Below are 17,257 nucleotides of genomic sequence, written 5' to 3'. Positions count from 1 at the left end.
TTTTTTGCCTTGCTTATATTCAGCATGCGACCGTACGAAAGTAAACAAACATTACTCCACTTTACCCATCCCATTTTCCTGCAACACGTGGGTCAAGTGGCTTCGGAGTCGTCTAATTCTCCTACAAACACGGGAGTACGTACACATACAATGAAGCGTTACGTATGTGTGCACGTCACACAAATATGCACCTGTTTTTTAGCTGTCACTGAGCGTCTTGACGTCCCAGCGAATAACACGATTTTAGGAGCGCTTCGATTTCTTGTTTCTTCCGACGGTGCATGGTACTTTATTTCTTTTTCCTTATTTCCGTTTTCTATTATTATCTTCATATCTTATTATTTTATTTCTATTTTTATTACTATTATTTTATTCTTTACTGCTGTTCTATTTTTCGTATTTTTTAATTCTTTTCTCTACTGTCTTCATTACTTTTTTACTTTTATTCTTTTATTTATTGTGTAATAAAATGGAGACATACAATGAACCTAAAGTCAAGCGAAAATTTTGCAAAACTTGGCTTACAAATGACAAATTTAAAGATTTCATTCGCGAGGTTCCATCGAATAATACTTTGTTTTTTTGCACTGTATGCAATAAGGAGTACTCTTGTTCATCGTATGTTTCCAAACATGTGGATTCTGCGTGTCACAAAAAAAATGTTATAAAAAATACTTCGGAAAATATAGATAATAAAAAGGACGTTAGATCTATTAGGCCTCAATGGTTAGATAATTCTGATTTTGTCTCGTGGTTGCGCAAAGTACCCAATGATCGTGATAAAAAATATTGCAATATTTGCAATGTCGAATTGAGTGGCGGATTTAATCACGTTGCAAGACACGCAGAATCCACAAAACATAAGACAAATTGTAGAAAAAGCGCTACAGAAAGAAACAATGCGAACAATGATATAAATACGCAAAACGAAGAATCTCTTTTGACGTTTGAAGAACGAAAGAAATCTGCAGAAATTAGATTTGCCGCATTAATAACAGAAAAAAACATAGCGCAAACAATGGCAAAAGAGATTTTTAATCTTTTTCAAGACATTGGGCAGGATCCTAATGTCTTGAAAAGCATGACAATAGGACCAACAAAATATAGAAATATTATTAATAACGTTTTAAGTCCCGTTGAAACTGAAAATGTTGTTGAAAATATTAAAAACACTTCATTTTCTATTTTTATTGACGAAACTTCGGACATTACAAACGATAAATGGATGACATTTTTAGTTAGATACGTTGATAGAGAATCGTTAAATGTTAGAACTCAATTATTATAATTATTAAATATTGATGCAAGAGATTGTTGCATTAAAAAAATTGTTTGATGCCTTTAAATTTGAGATATACAAGTTACAGATTCCTTTCGAAAATATTATTGCTCTGTCGTGCGACAATGCGTTTGTCATGACAGAAAAAAATTTATCATTTAAAACCAAATTAAAATCTAAATGTAAAAACTTGATAACATTTTCATGTCCCTGTCACTCCGCTGCACTTGTTGCAAACGCTGCATGCAGCCAAATTCCCGACATTTGTGAGGAATTTTTAAAGAAAATCGCGAGTTTCATTAACAGCAATCTAAAATGCTGTGCTATTTTCAAAGAATTTAACGAATGTTTTCAAGAGAAAATAAAAAATTTTGAGACTATGTGACACTCAATGGCTTTCGCATTATTATTGTATAGATAGAATCTTAGAATCTTGGGACACAATAAAATATTTTTAAATGACATGGCAATAAATGAAAAATTAAATTCAGGGAGTATTCATTATCAATTATGTCTCAAGTGGAGACTAAAGCTTATTTCTTGTTTTTAAAATATATATTAAATTTATTTAATTCTTTTAATGCATTTTCCAAACCATCGAGACTAGAATTCATTTGTTACAATCAAAAAGCGTACATTTTTTGTTAAAAATTTGTATAAACTTTTTAAAAAAAGAAGTATTAGGTCATATCGTAATAAACGATCCTTATAATAACCCAAGTAATTACAAATCTATTGAGAACATTACATTAGGAGATGATTGCGAAGAATATCTAAATAATTTAAGAGAAACAGGACATGCAGATGTTATCACGATTGTTCGACAGAACTGCTTAAAATTCTATGTGACCGCTGCAAACGAAATAAAATATAGATTACCAGTAAATGACGCATTTTTATATAGATTACAAGTCTTTGGAGCAGAAAAAACTTTATTTAACGACAACAGAGGGGCATTATTTAAAGATATTTTATTTATTGCAAAACGTTTAGGCCGTTATGACGAAAACGGTTTAAGAAATGAATGGTTTGCCTTGTATTCAGATTTAACTGTAGAAGAAAAACAATCTTTTTCACACAAAAATTTTGATGAAATGTGGAAATCAATTTTTAATATTAAAATTAATAGCAATCCGAAGTACGCCAATCTAATGAATGTAGTTCACGCCGTACAGTCTTTACCTAATTGTAATGCAGATCCAAAACAAATAATTTCAGTTTTAACTGATTTAAAAACTAAAAAAAAAACTCATTGTCGTCGCTCACAGTCAACAGCACTTGCGTATTTAAATCTGCGTTAAAGACGAAGAAGCTTTTAGCAATAAATGTAAAAATAACCAAACAACATCTTAAATTAATGTCGTCCGAAAATTTATATGGCCCCGCTTCCAAGAAAATTAAAAGCAGTTTAAGTTTACATGCTGCGGACGACGGTGATGAACTTTCTTCGTCTTACTCAACACATTATTAACGTATAACAGATAATATGTTAAAGTAGGTTTTATTTTTAATATTTCTTTGGTTTTTGTTATATTCTTATTTGCTACAGTTTTTTTTCAAATTATATTTTTATTTTATATTTTTTTTATTGTTCTTGTTATTAAATGTCATTATTATTAGTATTAATATTTTATTATTCTATATGTGTTGTAAATTAATTTTAGTGTAAATTTCTCTAATTATACGTTATTATTATTATCATATAACGTAAATGTAATGTTTAACTCTCTCTCTCTCTCTCTCTCTCTCTCTCTCTCTCTCTCTCTCTCTCTCTCTCTCTCTCTCTCTCTCTCTCTCTCTCTCTCTCTCTCTCTCTCTCTCTCTCTCTCTCTCTCTCTCTCTCCTCTCTCTCTCTCTCTCTCTCTCTCTCTCTCTCTCTCTCTCTCTCTCTCTCTCTCTCTCTCTCTCTCTCTCTCTCTCTCTCTCTCTCTCTCTCTCTCTCTCTCTCTCTCTCTCTCTCTCTCTCTCTCTCTCTCTCTCTCTCTCTCTCTCTCTCTCTCTCTCTCTCTCTCTCTCTCTCTCTCTCTCTCTCTCTCTCTCTCTCTCTCTCTCTCTCTCTCTCTCTCTCTCTCTCTCTCTCTCTCTCTCTCTCTCTCTCTCTCTCTCTCTCTCTCTCTCTCTCTCTCTCTCTCTCTCTCTCTCTCTCTCTCTCTCTCTCTCTCTCTCTCTCTCTCTCTCTCTCTCTCTCTCTCTCTCTCTCTCTCTCTCTCTCTCTCTCTCTCTCTCTCTCTCTCTCTCTCTCTCTCTCTCTCTCTCTCTCTCTCTCTCTCTCTCTCTCTCTCTCTCTCTCTCTCTCTCTCTCTCTCTCTCTCTCTCTCTCTCTCTCTCTCTCTCTCTCTCTCTCTCTCTCTCTCTCTCTCTCTCTCTCTCTCTCTCTCTCTCTCTCTCTCTCTCTCTCTCTCTCTCTCTCTCTCTCTCTCTCTCTCTCTCTCTCTCTCTCTCTCTCTCTCTCTCTCTCTCTCTCTCTCTCTCTCTCTCTCTCTCTCTCTCTCTCTCTCTCTCTCTCTCTCTCTCTCTCTCTCTCTCTCTCTCTCTCTCTCTCTCTCTCTCTCTCTCTCTCTCTCTCTCTCTCTCTCTCTCTCTCTCTCTCTCTCTCTCTCTCTCTCTCTCTCTCTCTCTCTCTCTCTCTCTCTCTCTCTCTCTCTCTCTCTCTCTCTCTCTCTCTCTCTCCCCCCATCGCGGTTTATTCCTGACTATCGTTTCTCTTATCTGTTCTCTTTTTTTCTCTTATCCTTCTTTATACGTACAGTCTGTCAACATTGCAATTCACGTAATATGATAATATATTATTTTAATAATTTTTAGGCATATAAAGTTTCATGGTCCATTAAATGTTACAATTTTGTAATAAAATAACTGTAATATTTTTTGCTCATCTTTAACAGTTTATTTACTTTCATAGAACCTAAGGAGTTCTTAATTTATGTTGCATTTTTGTTTTTGTTAATTATACAGATCGAGAAAGTCATGTTTTATTTGTAACGTTTTTCAAAATTAAACTATGATAAAAGCTGTAACAGTGGACCATAAAACATATCATTCCTTGATATTATTACATACACACATTAAAAGACACGCGTGTTGCAGTAATTGAAATATTATTAACTTCATTTTTTATTACTTTCATAATGTTTTTCATTTTTTGTACATATGTTTTATCGTAATTAATTTGCGCAAGAGATTGTTAGTTTAGTAATACGAAGTCCGGATGCAAGGCTAACCATTCATTTTTTAAACCGTTTTCGTCATAACGGCCTAAACGTTTTGCAATAAATAAAATATTTTTAAATAATGTCTCTCTGTTGTCGTTAAATAAAGTTTTTTCTGCTCCAAAGACTTGTAATCTATATAAAAATGCGTCATTTACTGGTAATCTATATTTTATTTTGTTTGCAGCGATCACATAGAATTTTAAGCAGTTCTGTCGAACAATCGTGGTAACATCTGCATGTCCTGTTTCTCTTAAATTATTTAGATATTCTTCGCAATCATCTCCTAATGTAATGTTCTCAATAGGTTTGTAATTACTTGGGTTATTATAAGGATCGTTTATTACGATGAAACGACCGTAATTCGTGGCCGCGAATATCGTGCAAGCTGGAGTGCCCGGACGTGCTCGCCGGACGGACAGGATTCGCGATTTGAATTGAGAGGTCCGAGAATGCACGAGACGTGGTTTGTGTAACAATTAATTGATAATTTATTCAATTAATAAAACAGAATACATTAAGCCAATTATGACGAACGCGTGATTGAGACGTCGCCGGACGAACACGAATTTAACAATAGATTCACGATAACGCGGTAATTGGCGCGAGTATGCGCCGGATTGGTACGGTGGTAATCGATACGCGGATCTATGACGGGCGGGCCGTTACAGGTTTTCGGCAGCCGCCTAGATAACGCCCTAATCGGAGCGCGGGACTAGCGGCGCGAATATTTCCCCGAGTCGCGGGCCTGGGCGGGGCCTGATCTATGCACGCGGCGCGAGACGCGGTGATCGGCCTAACGCTTAGATCGCGGCGCGAACGCGGTATTCGGACAGCGGGGAGGATGGAGCACCTGTTCGGTGTTGCAGTAGCCGAGAGTACTCGGCCGAGGCGGAGATCTCTCCACCCCGGTTTTGTGCAACGGTGCGAATGGATATTTTCGCCTAGGCAAGCGGACTGTAGATCCGGGATCGAGATCGCTCAAAGGAGGCGAAGTGCGCTTCACCCCACGAGCCGGTCGTACGAGTCTAAGTTTGCGTTCGGCAAGAAGATTCCTCTGCGGTGCAAGCGTCAGGAGTTTCTGACCGAGACGGAGTTCGCTCCACCCCGTTGGTTTGCTTGCTCCAGGAGTCGGTTCGGTTCGGATGTTCGCTGCGAGGCGAACGGAACGAGAACGGTGCGCGACTTCCCCGAGTTCGTCTTTTTATCTCGAACAAGGCGACATCCGGGGGTATCCTTGTTCGTGGCGCCGGCCGCGGTATTCCGCGGTACCGTGCGCGTCGCGCTCGCTCGGATGAGTTCGGGGCCGCTCGGATACGCTCGTTCCGCAGGACTTGGCGCGTTCCGCGGTACTCGTTACAATTTCATATTACGTATTTCGATGATCGGTTTCTTCGGGAGCCCCCGCGCTCCCTTTCCTGGCCGAGAGGATGGTCGTCTCGTCAGTTCTTCGCCGGGAACAATGCTCATTCCGGGGGCATCGTTACAACGATATGACCTAATACTTCTTTTTTTAGAAAGTTTATACAAATTTCTAACAAAAAATGTACGTTTTTTGATTGTAACAAATGAATTCTAGTCTCGATGGCTTGGAAAAATGCATTAAAAGAAATAAATAAATTTAATATATATTTTAAAAACAAGAAATAAGCTTTAGTCTCTACTTGAGACATAATTGATAATGAATACTCCCCGGAATTTAATTTTTCATTTATTGCCATGTCATTTAAAAAATATTTTATTGTGTCCCAAGATTCTAAGATTCTATCTATACAATAATAATGCGAAAGCCATCGAGTGTCACACAGTCTCAAAATTTTTTTATTTTTCTCTTGAAAACATTCGTTAAATTCTTTGAAAATAGCACAGCATTTTAGACTGCTGTTAATGAAACTCGCGATTTTCTTTAAAAATTCCTCACAAATGTCGGGAATTTGGCTGCATGCAGCGTTTGGAACAAGTGCAGCGGAGTGACAGGGACATGAAAATGTTATCAAGTATTTACATTTAGATTCTAATTTGGTTTTAAATGATAAATTTTTTCCTGTCATGACAAACGCATTGTCGCACGACAGAGCAATAATTTTTTCGAAAGGAATCTGTAACTTGTATATCTCAAATTTAAAGGCATCAAACAATTTTTTTAACGCAACAATCTCTTGGTAAAAAAACGTACTGTATTTCATAATTTTTAGTAAAAGCTATTTTTTTCTAACACAATACCTTGTTATATTGTTTTTCACTTTGTACGATATGTTTCAATTACTGTTTGTTGTGGTTGTATGATCGTGTATGCACGCAGCCAGGCTCTTTTTCAGAAACACACACGCGCTCAAAAACACACACAAAGACATACACGCACTCAGAGAGGGTTTGGAGTCGTTAAATACTGTTGGAGTGACGAACCACGGAGTCCTTATCTCTGGTGCAACACTTTTTGATTTTTATATGCCTACATTATTATTAAAATATAAAATGTTTAATGTGTTTTCTTCGTCTACATTTCTTGGATTATTATTTCATTCCATAACTGAAATAACATGAATAAGTAATTGTAAAATGAAAAAATAATATATATGTATAACACAAACGTTGTTTAAATAAAAATTTAAATATTTCCATGATAAAATCATTAACATATAATTATAGTAATGTGTAATATTATTTTTAGTTAACGACAGTATCATGAATATCACTTAAAATACAATTGTACTTGTTATCAGTGGAATAATATTCCAAGAAATGTAGATGTCATGTTAAATTTAATATAATATTTATGTATATATTTTATTACATGCATACACTTTATTGTTAACAATATACATATTGCAATACCGAAATAGAAAGTGTTTGACTATTTTAATATTGTGTTACAAAGTTTAACATGTTGTAATGAAGTAAAGTAAATGAGTATAACATTCCAACTACATATAAAGAAAAGTTAAATTACTAACAATTTTAATATTAAAAATGCATTTTTAATACATGCTATATATGTATTCTTACTTAAAAAATAAAAAGAAATTGTTTTGCTTTTTTTATCAGTAATTGTAAAACGCTTTAAAAATATTTCTTTATTACAAACAATAGAATTGTTGAACAATTTGTATGTACACTACCAAAATGTTATCTGTAAAAATTCGTATATTGTTATAATTAAAATTTGTACCAAATACAATTTTAAGTTAAGTAACACATGTTATAGAAGCAAAAAGTACAACTGTGTTTAACATTGTAATGTGCACAAGGAAAATTGATCTTGCAAAATTTTTTTCGTTCATTTTTATTAAGTAAAGATTACAAATTAAATAAAAAGCCAGAATGTTACAAAAGTTTTTTTTAAAGTTAATTATCCATACATCAATTATAAAGAGTATTTAGCGGGTAGAATGTTTTAACCCCAGGTTGATAAAGTTGAAGAAGCATTACAAAAAAATAATTCAAGACAACACTTGAAGAGGATCCAGAAGTGTCTACAGCGTTTGCTGCAACACAAGAAAAATTCAGACAACACTTGAAGAGGATCCAGAAGTGTCTACAGCGTTTGCTGCATTAAAAAGAAAATTCAAGACAACACTTGAAAAGGATTTAAAAATTTATATATATTTTTGAAAGAAATATGGATACTTAGTTCATTCTGACTCCAAAAAGTAGTAATTAATTTTTCATAGTGCACATTGCATGATATTAGGCACAGTAGTACTTGTTTCTCATGGAAGTGAAAATATAAAAATAATAAAAAAATATAAGAAAAATTGACATAAAAAAGTAAAGAAAGAAATAAAATTAAAAAAACAAAAATTGAGGAATCAACAAACCAAAAAATATAAAAAAAAAAAATATAAAAATGAAAACCAAATAGCCAAAAAAATATAAAAAATAAAAAGGGATAAATAGAATAAAACAATAGTAACATGAAATATTAAGTTAACTTAAAAACAGTTTTTACAGTACATTACATTTTGCCAACAAAAATTGTATTTTATTACAACACATTCATTTTCATAATAAAAAAAAATTTATTTTAATATCTTTGATAATAGAAAATAATACATACAACAACGACAATACAAAATAATAAGACAATAGAAAAAAAAGCAAAACAATTTCTTTTCAGACAACTATTAGTAAAATTATAAGAATATAAAAATAATATTTGTTGTAAATAAAAAGTGTCTTAAAATATTAAAAAGTGTTAGTAATACTAATAATATTAAAAATAAAATATTTTCAAAATAACTTTTAACAATATAGACAAACATTTTCTATTTAAAACTTCCATTATGCTAGACATTTTAATGTTATTACAATTCTTAACGTATCATTTTATGCATATATTTTGTGTTCTCTCCATTACTAGTACATTTTAAAGATTACAGTTTTTTTGTCGGTAACTGTTACGTGCACGCGTGTGTGTATGTATTGTTACGCCCGGTATACGGAGCAGCATGAAGCTGCCGGCTCGCTCCGAGGTTTCGGTTTCCCGTTGCCAGGGGAACGAAGATGTTTGATTATGGTTAAATGACAGTTCTGCCCGTGTCTCGTATCGGTGCAGACGTTGTATCGTTTGTTTGCTCTTTTATTAAATCGTTCTCGTTTATTTCTATAAAGACGTCTTTCTTTCTTTCGCGGAGCTCAGGCGCCGCGAGTGTGAGTGAGTGAGTGAAAGAGACGCGAACGCGAAGACGTTCGCCGACCCGTTCTCGGCGTAACATTTTGGGGGCTCGTCCGGGATGGCTACGCATACGGCGAAGAGGAGGCGATCCCGTCAGGAGGATCCTGTTTCGTCTGAGGCGGCGGCGTTTGAGTCGCTCCGTCAGGAGATGCGTCAGCTGCGGGTCGAGCAGGAGCAGAGGGAGGAGAGTCTGCGGGCCGAGATTCGTCTGCGTGATGATGCGATCACAAGGATGCAGAGCCGAATCCTGCAGCTAAGTCCCTCCAATAATTTTTCGCGCGTCTTCGGTGTTCTTCCGGCGGAGGGGGCGCGAGTTTCGTTCCGGATGTCCCTCCGGTTGAGGGTGACGCGCGTTCCGTGTCCGGGTTAAATTTAAAACTAGACACGTATGATGGTTCCGTTCCGTTGCGGGAGTTCTTCTCCCAATTTGATTTGATCGCTTGGGCGAAGCAGTGGGGACAAGAGGCGAGAACTGTTGCCCTTGTTTCTTGCCTTCGGGGCAGAGCGCGTTCGGTTCTCTGTACTTTGCAGGATTCCGAGGGCATGAGCTACGCGGAGCTTAGAGCAAAGCTCGAGTTGTGTTTCGGGGAACCGCGGTCTTCTCAAAATTATTATTCTCTTTTTACTAATCGGAGACAGAAGGAAGGGGAGGATTTTGCTTCTTTTGGGACGGAATTAGAGCGGTTATCTTAGTTAGCTTATCCTGAATGTCCCTATGAAGTGCGGGATAAGATCGCTTGTGCACAGTTTATTTCCGCGTTGTTAGATGGCAGGGTTAGGAGAACGCTGCAACTAAAAGGGATCTCTTCACTTAAAAAGGCGATCGAGAGATCGAAAGTGATCAAAACGATTTTCGGGGAATCTTTCGATAGGAGAGCGTCAGGTTTTCAGGGGCGCGCGAGTTCTCTTAGAAATTTTAATTTTTCGTTCGAAAAGTCCAGGGGGACGTTAAGGAAAGCGAAGGAAAGGGGGAAAGTTCGGTGAATCCTAGAAAGAATAAAGGGAATAAGTTTTCTCGGGAGACAAAGGGGGGGGCTCGAGGAGAGTGTTAACTTTGTGGGAAGCCGGGACACTTCCAGAATTAGTGCCCTACCCGTAAGGAAAACTCGGAATAGTCGACCTCTTCGGGGGAGTCGGCTAAAGGAAAGGGGGCCTCGAGGGAGTTATTTTCCAGGAAAATCGGCTATTCTTCACGCGATTTTTGTTTCGCAGGAAAGATTAATGGTAGGAAATGTAATTTCAGGGTTGACACGGGCTCTGATATTACCATTTTGAGTTCTAGGTTTTTCGGAAAGGGAAATTCAGGTTTACAATCGCTTAGAGAGGGGCTAAGATTTCGATATCCTACAGGGGAAGATGTTTCTATTAGAGGAGAAGCTAAAGTTTCTATGGAGGTAAGGAAGTTTGCTCTTGAAATGAGCATGTTTGTAGCGGAGATTTCGGATGATTGCCTTCTCAGGGCGGATTTTATGAGGAAGGTTGGTTTTTCCAAAATTTTTGATGAAGCTTTTAGTTCTTGTCGGAATTCTTTGAAGGTGGCCAGAATCAAACAGACTTCCGGGGTGAATTCTTCTTTTCCTCAGAAGCTTTTGAAGAAAGCTTAAAAGAATTAAATGATGAGCAGAAGAATGTAGCTTTATTCTTTAGAGAATTCCAGGGACATTTTCGGAGGAAATTGTTGCAGGGAATTGCGAATTAGTGAAACATAAGATTGATGTAGCGGACGCTCTTCCGATTAGACAGGTTCCTCGTCGGATTCCTTTTCGAATGAGGGATGAGGTTGATGGAATTATCGAAGATATGAAGAACCGTGGGGTAATTGAGGAGTCGCAAATCCTTGGGTTTCTCCAGCAGTTTTAGTCAAAAAGAAGGATGGGACAATTAGATTCTGCGTCGATTATAGGAAAGTTAATGCGGTCACGGTAAAAGATTCTTTTCCTCTTCCAAGGATAGATGATATTCTAGATCGTTTGGCTGGGAATTCCTGGTTTGCTACTCTTGATCTTAAGAGTGGGTATTGGCAAATCAGGATGGATCCAAAAGACAAGGAGAAAACGGCTTTTTCCATAGGAAAAGGACTTTGGCAATTCACTGTCATGCCTTTTGGTCTCACAAATGCTCCGGCAACTTTTGAACGGTTTATGGAAAGAGTTTTGGAAGGGCTTCTTTTTAAGAGTTGTTTTGTATATTTAGATGATGTGATAGTTTTTGGAAGAAGTTTCGAAGGACTTATGGAGAATCTTAATGAAGTGTTTCTTCGTTTAAGAAAATTTAATTTAAAAATCAATCCAGGGAAGTGTGTTCTTTTCAGTAGAAAAGTTAAGTACTTAGGTCATGTGGTTTCTTCAGAAGGGGTAGCTACTGATCAGGAGAAAGTAGCAGCAGTGATAGATTGGCCAGTTTCTCATACGAAGAAGCAATTGAGAAGCTTCTTAGGTTTTTGCTCGTATTATCGGAGATTCGTGAAAGGTTTTTCTTCAATAGCAAAGCCACTTCATTATTTGACGGGAAATTTGGTAAAGTTTTCTTGGACGAATGATTGTCAAGAGGCTTTTGAATCCTTGAAGCGGGCCTTAACTTCTCCTCCAGTGTTAGCGTTCCCGAAGGAGGAAGGTCAGTTAATTTTAGATACTGACGCTTCTGGAATAGGAATCGGGGCTGTTCTTTCACAGAAGCAAGGGGATGAGGAAAAAGTTATAACGTATTTCAGTCGGGTTTTATCAAAGTTTGAAAGGAATTATTGTGTTACTCGACGCGAGCTTTTAGCCATTGTTGATGCAGTCAAATCTTTTCGTCATTTTCTTTTAGGAGGGAAATTTTTAATTCGCACGGATCATATTTCTTTAAGGTGGCTTGTCTTTTAAGGAACTCGAGGGTCAGTTAGCTCGCTGGGTAGAAAGATTACAACAATTTCAGTTCGAAATTGCTTACAGGAAGGGGACTTCTCATGGGAATGCCGATGGTTTATCGAGACGGCTTTGTGAAGCAGAAAACTGTCGGTATTGTTTTAAGGTTGAGCAAAAATGTCTTTCCAAGGGAGGTAAGACTGTGGCTCGAATAGTCTTCCAAGTAGAAGAGTTAGATCTTTGGAAGAAGGATCAGCGGGAAGATCCGAGTTTTAATGTTTTAATACAGGCGAAGAAGTCTGGGGAACGTCTTTCCCGTTCGGGATTTTCTTCTTCAGATATAACGGGAAGAGTTCTTAATTCATATTAGGATTCCCTCGTTTTAGAGAACGGAGTTCTTTATAAGAAATGGATAGCTCCGAATTTGAGAAAGGTGCTGTTTCAGTTAGTGGTTCCTCGTAAACGGATTAAGGGGGTTCTGGCTAATGCCCATGATTCTCCTTCGGTTGGGCACTTTGGAATCAATAAGACTCTAGATAGAATTCGGAAGCGTTTTTATTGGGTTTCTTGTAAACAAGATGTAGAAGATTGGTGTCGTTCGTGTTTGGTTTGTTGTTCAAAGAAGGGACCTTCCGGCAAAGGAAAATCTCCTTTGCAAATTTACAATGTCGGATCTCCGTTTCAGAGATTACAGATGGACGTTCTTGGTCCTTTTCCTATATCTTCTTCTGGGAATAGGTTTCTTTTGGTAATTGTTGATTGTTTTTCTAAATGGGTGGAAGCATTTCCGGTGAGGAATATTAGGGCAAGAACGGTAGCTGAGGTTTTTGTTAGAGAAATTATTTCGAGATTTGGAGTTCCTGAGGAAATACATACAGATCAGGGACGAAACTTTGAGTCCGGTCTTTTGAAAGAGTTGTTGAATCTTTTGGGGGTTAGGAAAACTAGGACTACTGCTTTACATCCTCAATCGGATGGGCAGGTGGAGCGACAGCATCGTACAGTTTTGGAATATTTTTCAAAATTTGTTTCAGAAAATCAAAAAGATTGGGATCGTTGGATTTCAATGTTTTTGTTAGCTTATAGGTCTTCGAAGCATGAGGTTACTGAGGTTTCTCCGGCGGAGCTTTGTTTTGGCAGAGATTTAAGGTTACCGTTAGATTTGACGCGGGGAATGCCTCCTCAATCTTCTCAGTTTTCAGCTTCTCAAGGAGAGTTTGTTAGGGGTTTAAGACAAAGGCTTGATGAAATCCATTCTCAAGTCAGGAGGAAGATGGCGGTTAAGTCCTCTCGTGTTAAGGCGTTTTATGATAAGAATGTTAGGGATATTTTATTCCAAGAGGGACAGAAGGTTTGGTTTTTTAATCCTTGTAGAGTTAGAGGTAAGGCTCCTAAATTACAAAGTAATTGGGAAGGACCTTATTTGATTTTGAAAAAGTTAGGGGAGGTGGTGTTCTGTATTCAGAAGTCGCCTAAGCATAGGAAAAAAGTCGTTCATGCGGATAGGTTGGCTCCGTATTTTGAAAGGAAAAATTAAATAGATTTTGGGGGCCGTGTTTGTTTTTTTTTGGGGGAAAATTGATTTTTCTTTAGATACTGCTTTTCTTCTTTTTCTCTTTGAGGAGGAGTTTAACTAGACGGGGAGGAAGGAGAATTTTCTTCAGGAGAAACGTGTTCCGTCTCATTTCGAGATGAAGGAAGACTTTTCGTTAAGAAGACTGTTCTTCCCATGGTTTTTGATCTGTGGTTTTCCATGGGACAAAGGGCTAATGCCGGAACAGAAACTTGGGAAGACCTTGAGTCGGAGGGTCCACAGAAAGTTATGCCCCCCCCTTGTTTGAAGATTTTAATTTTGAGAAGAGGAGCAGCGGAATCGAGCTGAAAGCCAAGGACGGAAGCTTCTTCGCGTCGTTTCGTGGTGTTCAAGAACTTGGACAGGAGTCCAAGATGGAACAGGAAGCCACGGAGGCCTCCCCTGATTGTCGGGGTGACAATCTGGAGGAAGGGGGGGGGGCAGTGTTACGCCCGGTATACGGAGCAGCATGAAGCTGCCGGCTCGCTCCGAGGTTTCGGTTCCCCGTTGCCAGGGGAACGAAGATGTTTGATTATGGTTAAATGACAGTTCTGCCCGTGTCTCGTATCGGTGCAGACGTTGTATCGTTTGTTTGCTCTTTTATTAAATCGTTCTCGTTCATTTCTATAAAGACGTCTTTCTTTCTTTTGCGGAGCTCAGGCGCCGCGAGTGTGAGTGAGTGAGTGAAAGAGACGCGAACGCGAAGACGTTCGCCGACCCGTTCCCGGCGTAACAGTATGATAATGAAATATTACATTGTATTATACATATTTTTCGTGATTCTACTACATGGCAATTAGTTACGCAAAAATTTTGCATTCAACATTAATAAGAAATCAATTTTTTTTTATGTATACATTTGTTAGAGGACACTTCACGTCCAATTAAATTGTAAAATTGTCATTGCATGTTACACATGTTTCGTAAATGAAAAATATTTTTAAAATTTAATCTGTTAGGGTGTAAACAACATTAGCCTAATGAGAACGTGAAACGACCGTAATTCTTGGCCGCGAATGTCGGGCCGGCCGGAGTGCCCGGATGTGCTCGCCGGGCGGACAGGATTCGCGAGAGAATAAGTAGGTCCGAAAATACACGAGACGTGGTTTAACGATTAATTGATGGTTTATTCAATCAATAAGAACACTTTACAATAGAGCCAATTGTGACAAACGCGTGGTTGAGACGTCGCCGGACAGAACACGAATATAATAAAACGCTTACGGTAACGCGGTAATTGGCGCGTGTATGCGCCGGATCGGTACGACGGTGATCGATACGCGGATCTATGACGGGCGGGCCGTTACAAGTTTTCGGCAACCGCCTAGATAACGCCCTAACGGATCGCGGGGCTAGCGGCGCGAATAATCCCCAGTGTCGCGGGCCTGGACGGGGCCTGATCGATGCACGCGACGCGGGACGCGGTGGTCGCACTAATTTGTATATCGCGACGCGAATGCGGGTTTTCGGATGTCGTGGAGGACGGAGCACCTGTTCGGTGTTGCAGTAGCCGAGAGTACTCGGCCAAGGCGGAGAGCTCTCCACCCCGGGTTTGTGCAACGGTGCGAAAGGATATTTCGCCTTGGCAAACCGACTGTAGATCCGGGATCGAGATCACTCGAAGAAGGCGAAGTGCGCTTCACCCCACGAGCCGGTCTTACGAATCGAGAATTGCTTTCGGCTGCTAGGAAGATTCCTATGCGGGCAAGCGTCAGGAGTGCCTGACCGAGGCGGAGTTTGCTCCACCCCGTTGTTCTGCTTGCTCCAGGAGTCGGTCGGTCCGGATGTTTGCTGTGAGGCGAACGGAACGAGAACGGTGCGCGACTTTTCCGAATTTGCCTTTTAATCTAGAAAAGGCGACGTCCGGGGGTATCCTGGTACGTGGCGCCGGCCGCGGTATTCCGCGGTACCGTGCGCGTCGCGCTCGTTCGGACGAGCTCGGGGCCGCTCGTGTAAGTCCGTTCCGCGGGACTTTGCGCGTTACTCGACACTTGTACAATTATCTCGCCGATGATCGGATTCTTCGGGAGCCTTCGCGCTCCTCTTCCTGTCCGAGAGGATGGTCGTCTCGGCCTCCGGTGGTTCTTCTCCGGGAACGATGCTTTTCCCGGGGGCATTGTTACAAACGTACTACAAAGTCATAGAACATCACGAAGAATTAAATTAAGCATGTATGCGCTTTTTGCAATTGTACATACACTATCTTCTTTAATAATTTTTTTATACTCTATCTGTTCTTTTTATCTATTGCTTTTATCAATTCTTTTTGTCTATTCTTTTGATCTATTCTTTAATTCTTTTGCTTTTATCTATTTTTTTGTCTATTCTTTTAATCTATTCTTTAATTCTTTTGCTTTTATCTATTCTTTTTGTCTATTCTTTTAATCTATTTTTTAATTCTTTTGCTTTTATCTATTTTATTAATTTATTTTCTATTTTTAGGAAATGTAAAAAATTGTTTTTATTTTCTAATTTTTATTTTTTTTCTTATGTATTAATTTCATTTTCTTTGTAGTTATAAAAAACAAATTTTTATATTTCCTTCTGACGGAAGAGACCACCACCTTCTCGCGGTTTCCGTCGAGCAACAAGGTGTACGTATATCAAAACAGAAAAAAGTTGTTAATAGTACGTTCAATTATTCTTTTTAGAAATATTTTTGCACTTTTATTATGTATATTTTATTCTTCTGTTAATTATAAATTAACGTTTATATTATCTGTTTATAATTATTTATTAAAAAACAATACGTACACATTGGCCAAGAGTGGATTTTCTATTTTATATTACTTTTATTAATTCTGTATATATTAAGTCAATATTTATTCCGTATTTATTCTTTATTGTATATTTTTCTGCGGTTTTAAAATATATTGTTACTTAAGATGTATACATAAACATAAATACATATAAACACATGTATATTAAATGTGATTGATTGGATTTAAACAGTACAATTTTTTCGTCCCTGTAAACATTTCGCTTAGTTAACAAATGGATAGCTTAAAGAGGAAGTAAGCGATTTTAATAGTTTTTTTTTAAAACATTGGTTTTAGAAGTGTTTTTAACATAGCATTAAAGAAAAATAATATAAATAAATATTTAAAAATTTATGCAAACAGTTAATTATGCAAAAAAGTCACTCATCGGATTCAGCTGTCGGACGGTGCTGCGAGTGACACCGTACAATTTTTAGCTCGAAATGGTCATTTTCTTTAGTTAACAAATGGATATTTCGAAAACCGAGTGTCCGATTAAAAAAATCTTTTATTTATTAATGATGTTAATAAATTCTTGTTTTGGGTCACATTGTTAATAAATTCGGAAAATGTGAATGTGTTAACATTACAGGGTTGTTCTACGTTCAATTCCGATGAATGTCTTTTTTGCAAAAAAGATTGTTTAAACAATTAAAATGACTTCTTTTCCATGTTAAAACGCAATATCGAAAACTTAAAGTCCATAGCAACAACAATTACGTGACAACGAACGTTTTCGTTAAAAATATAAATTTGTTAAGTAAGTACAGCTGCGAAATGTTAAAAATATTAACATAAATTGTTCAAATACTATTAAAACATAAAAAAATGTTATCTTAAAAACTACGTTTCGATGTACATTTAACATTAGTAGTCAACAAAATTAAATTTCATGTGCATGCATTTATTCGTATTA

The sequence above is a fragment of the Cardiocondyla obscurior genome, linkage group LG23 (assembly GCF_019399895.1).
Source record: "Cardiocondyla obscurior isolate alpha-2009 linkage group LG23, Cobs3.1, whole genome shotgun sequence".
In the NCBI taxonomy this organism is placed as follows: domain Eukaryota; kingdom Metazoa; phylum Arthropoda; class Insecta; order Hymenoptera; family Formicidae; genus Cardiocondyla; species Cardiocondyla obscurior.
The sequence above is the reverse complement of the archived record's forward strand: the minus strand, read 5'-3'. Positions refer to the sequence as shown.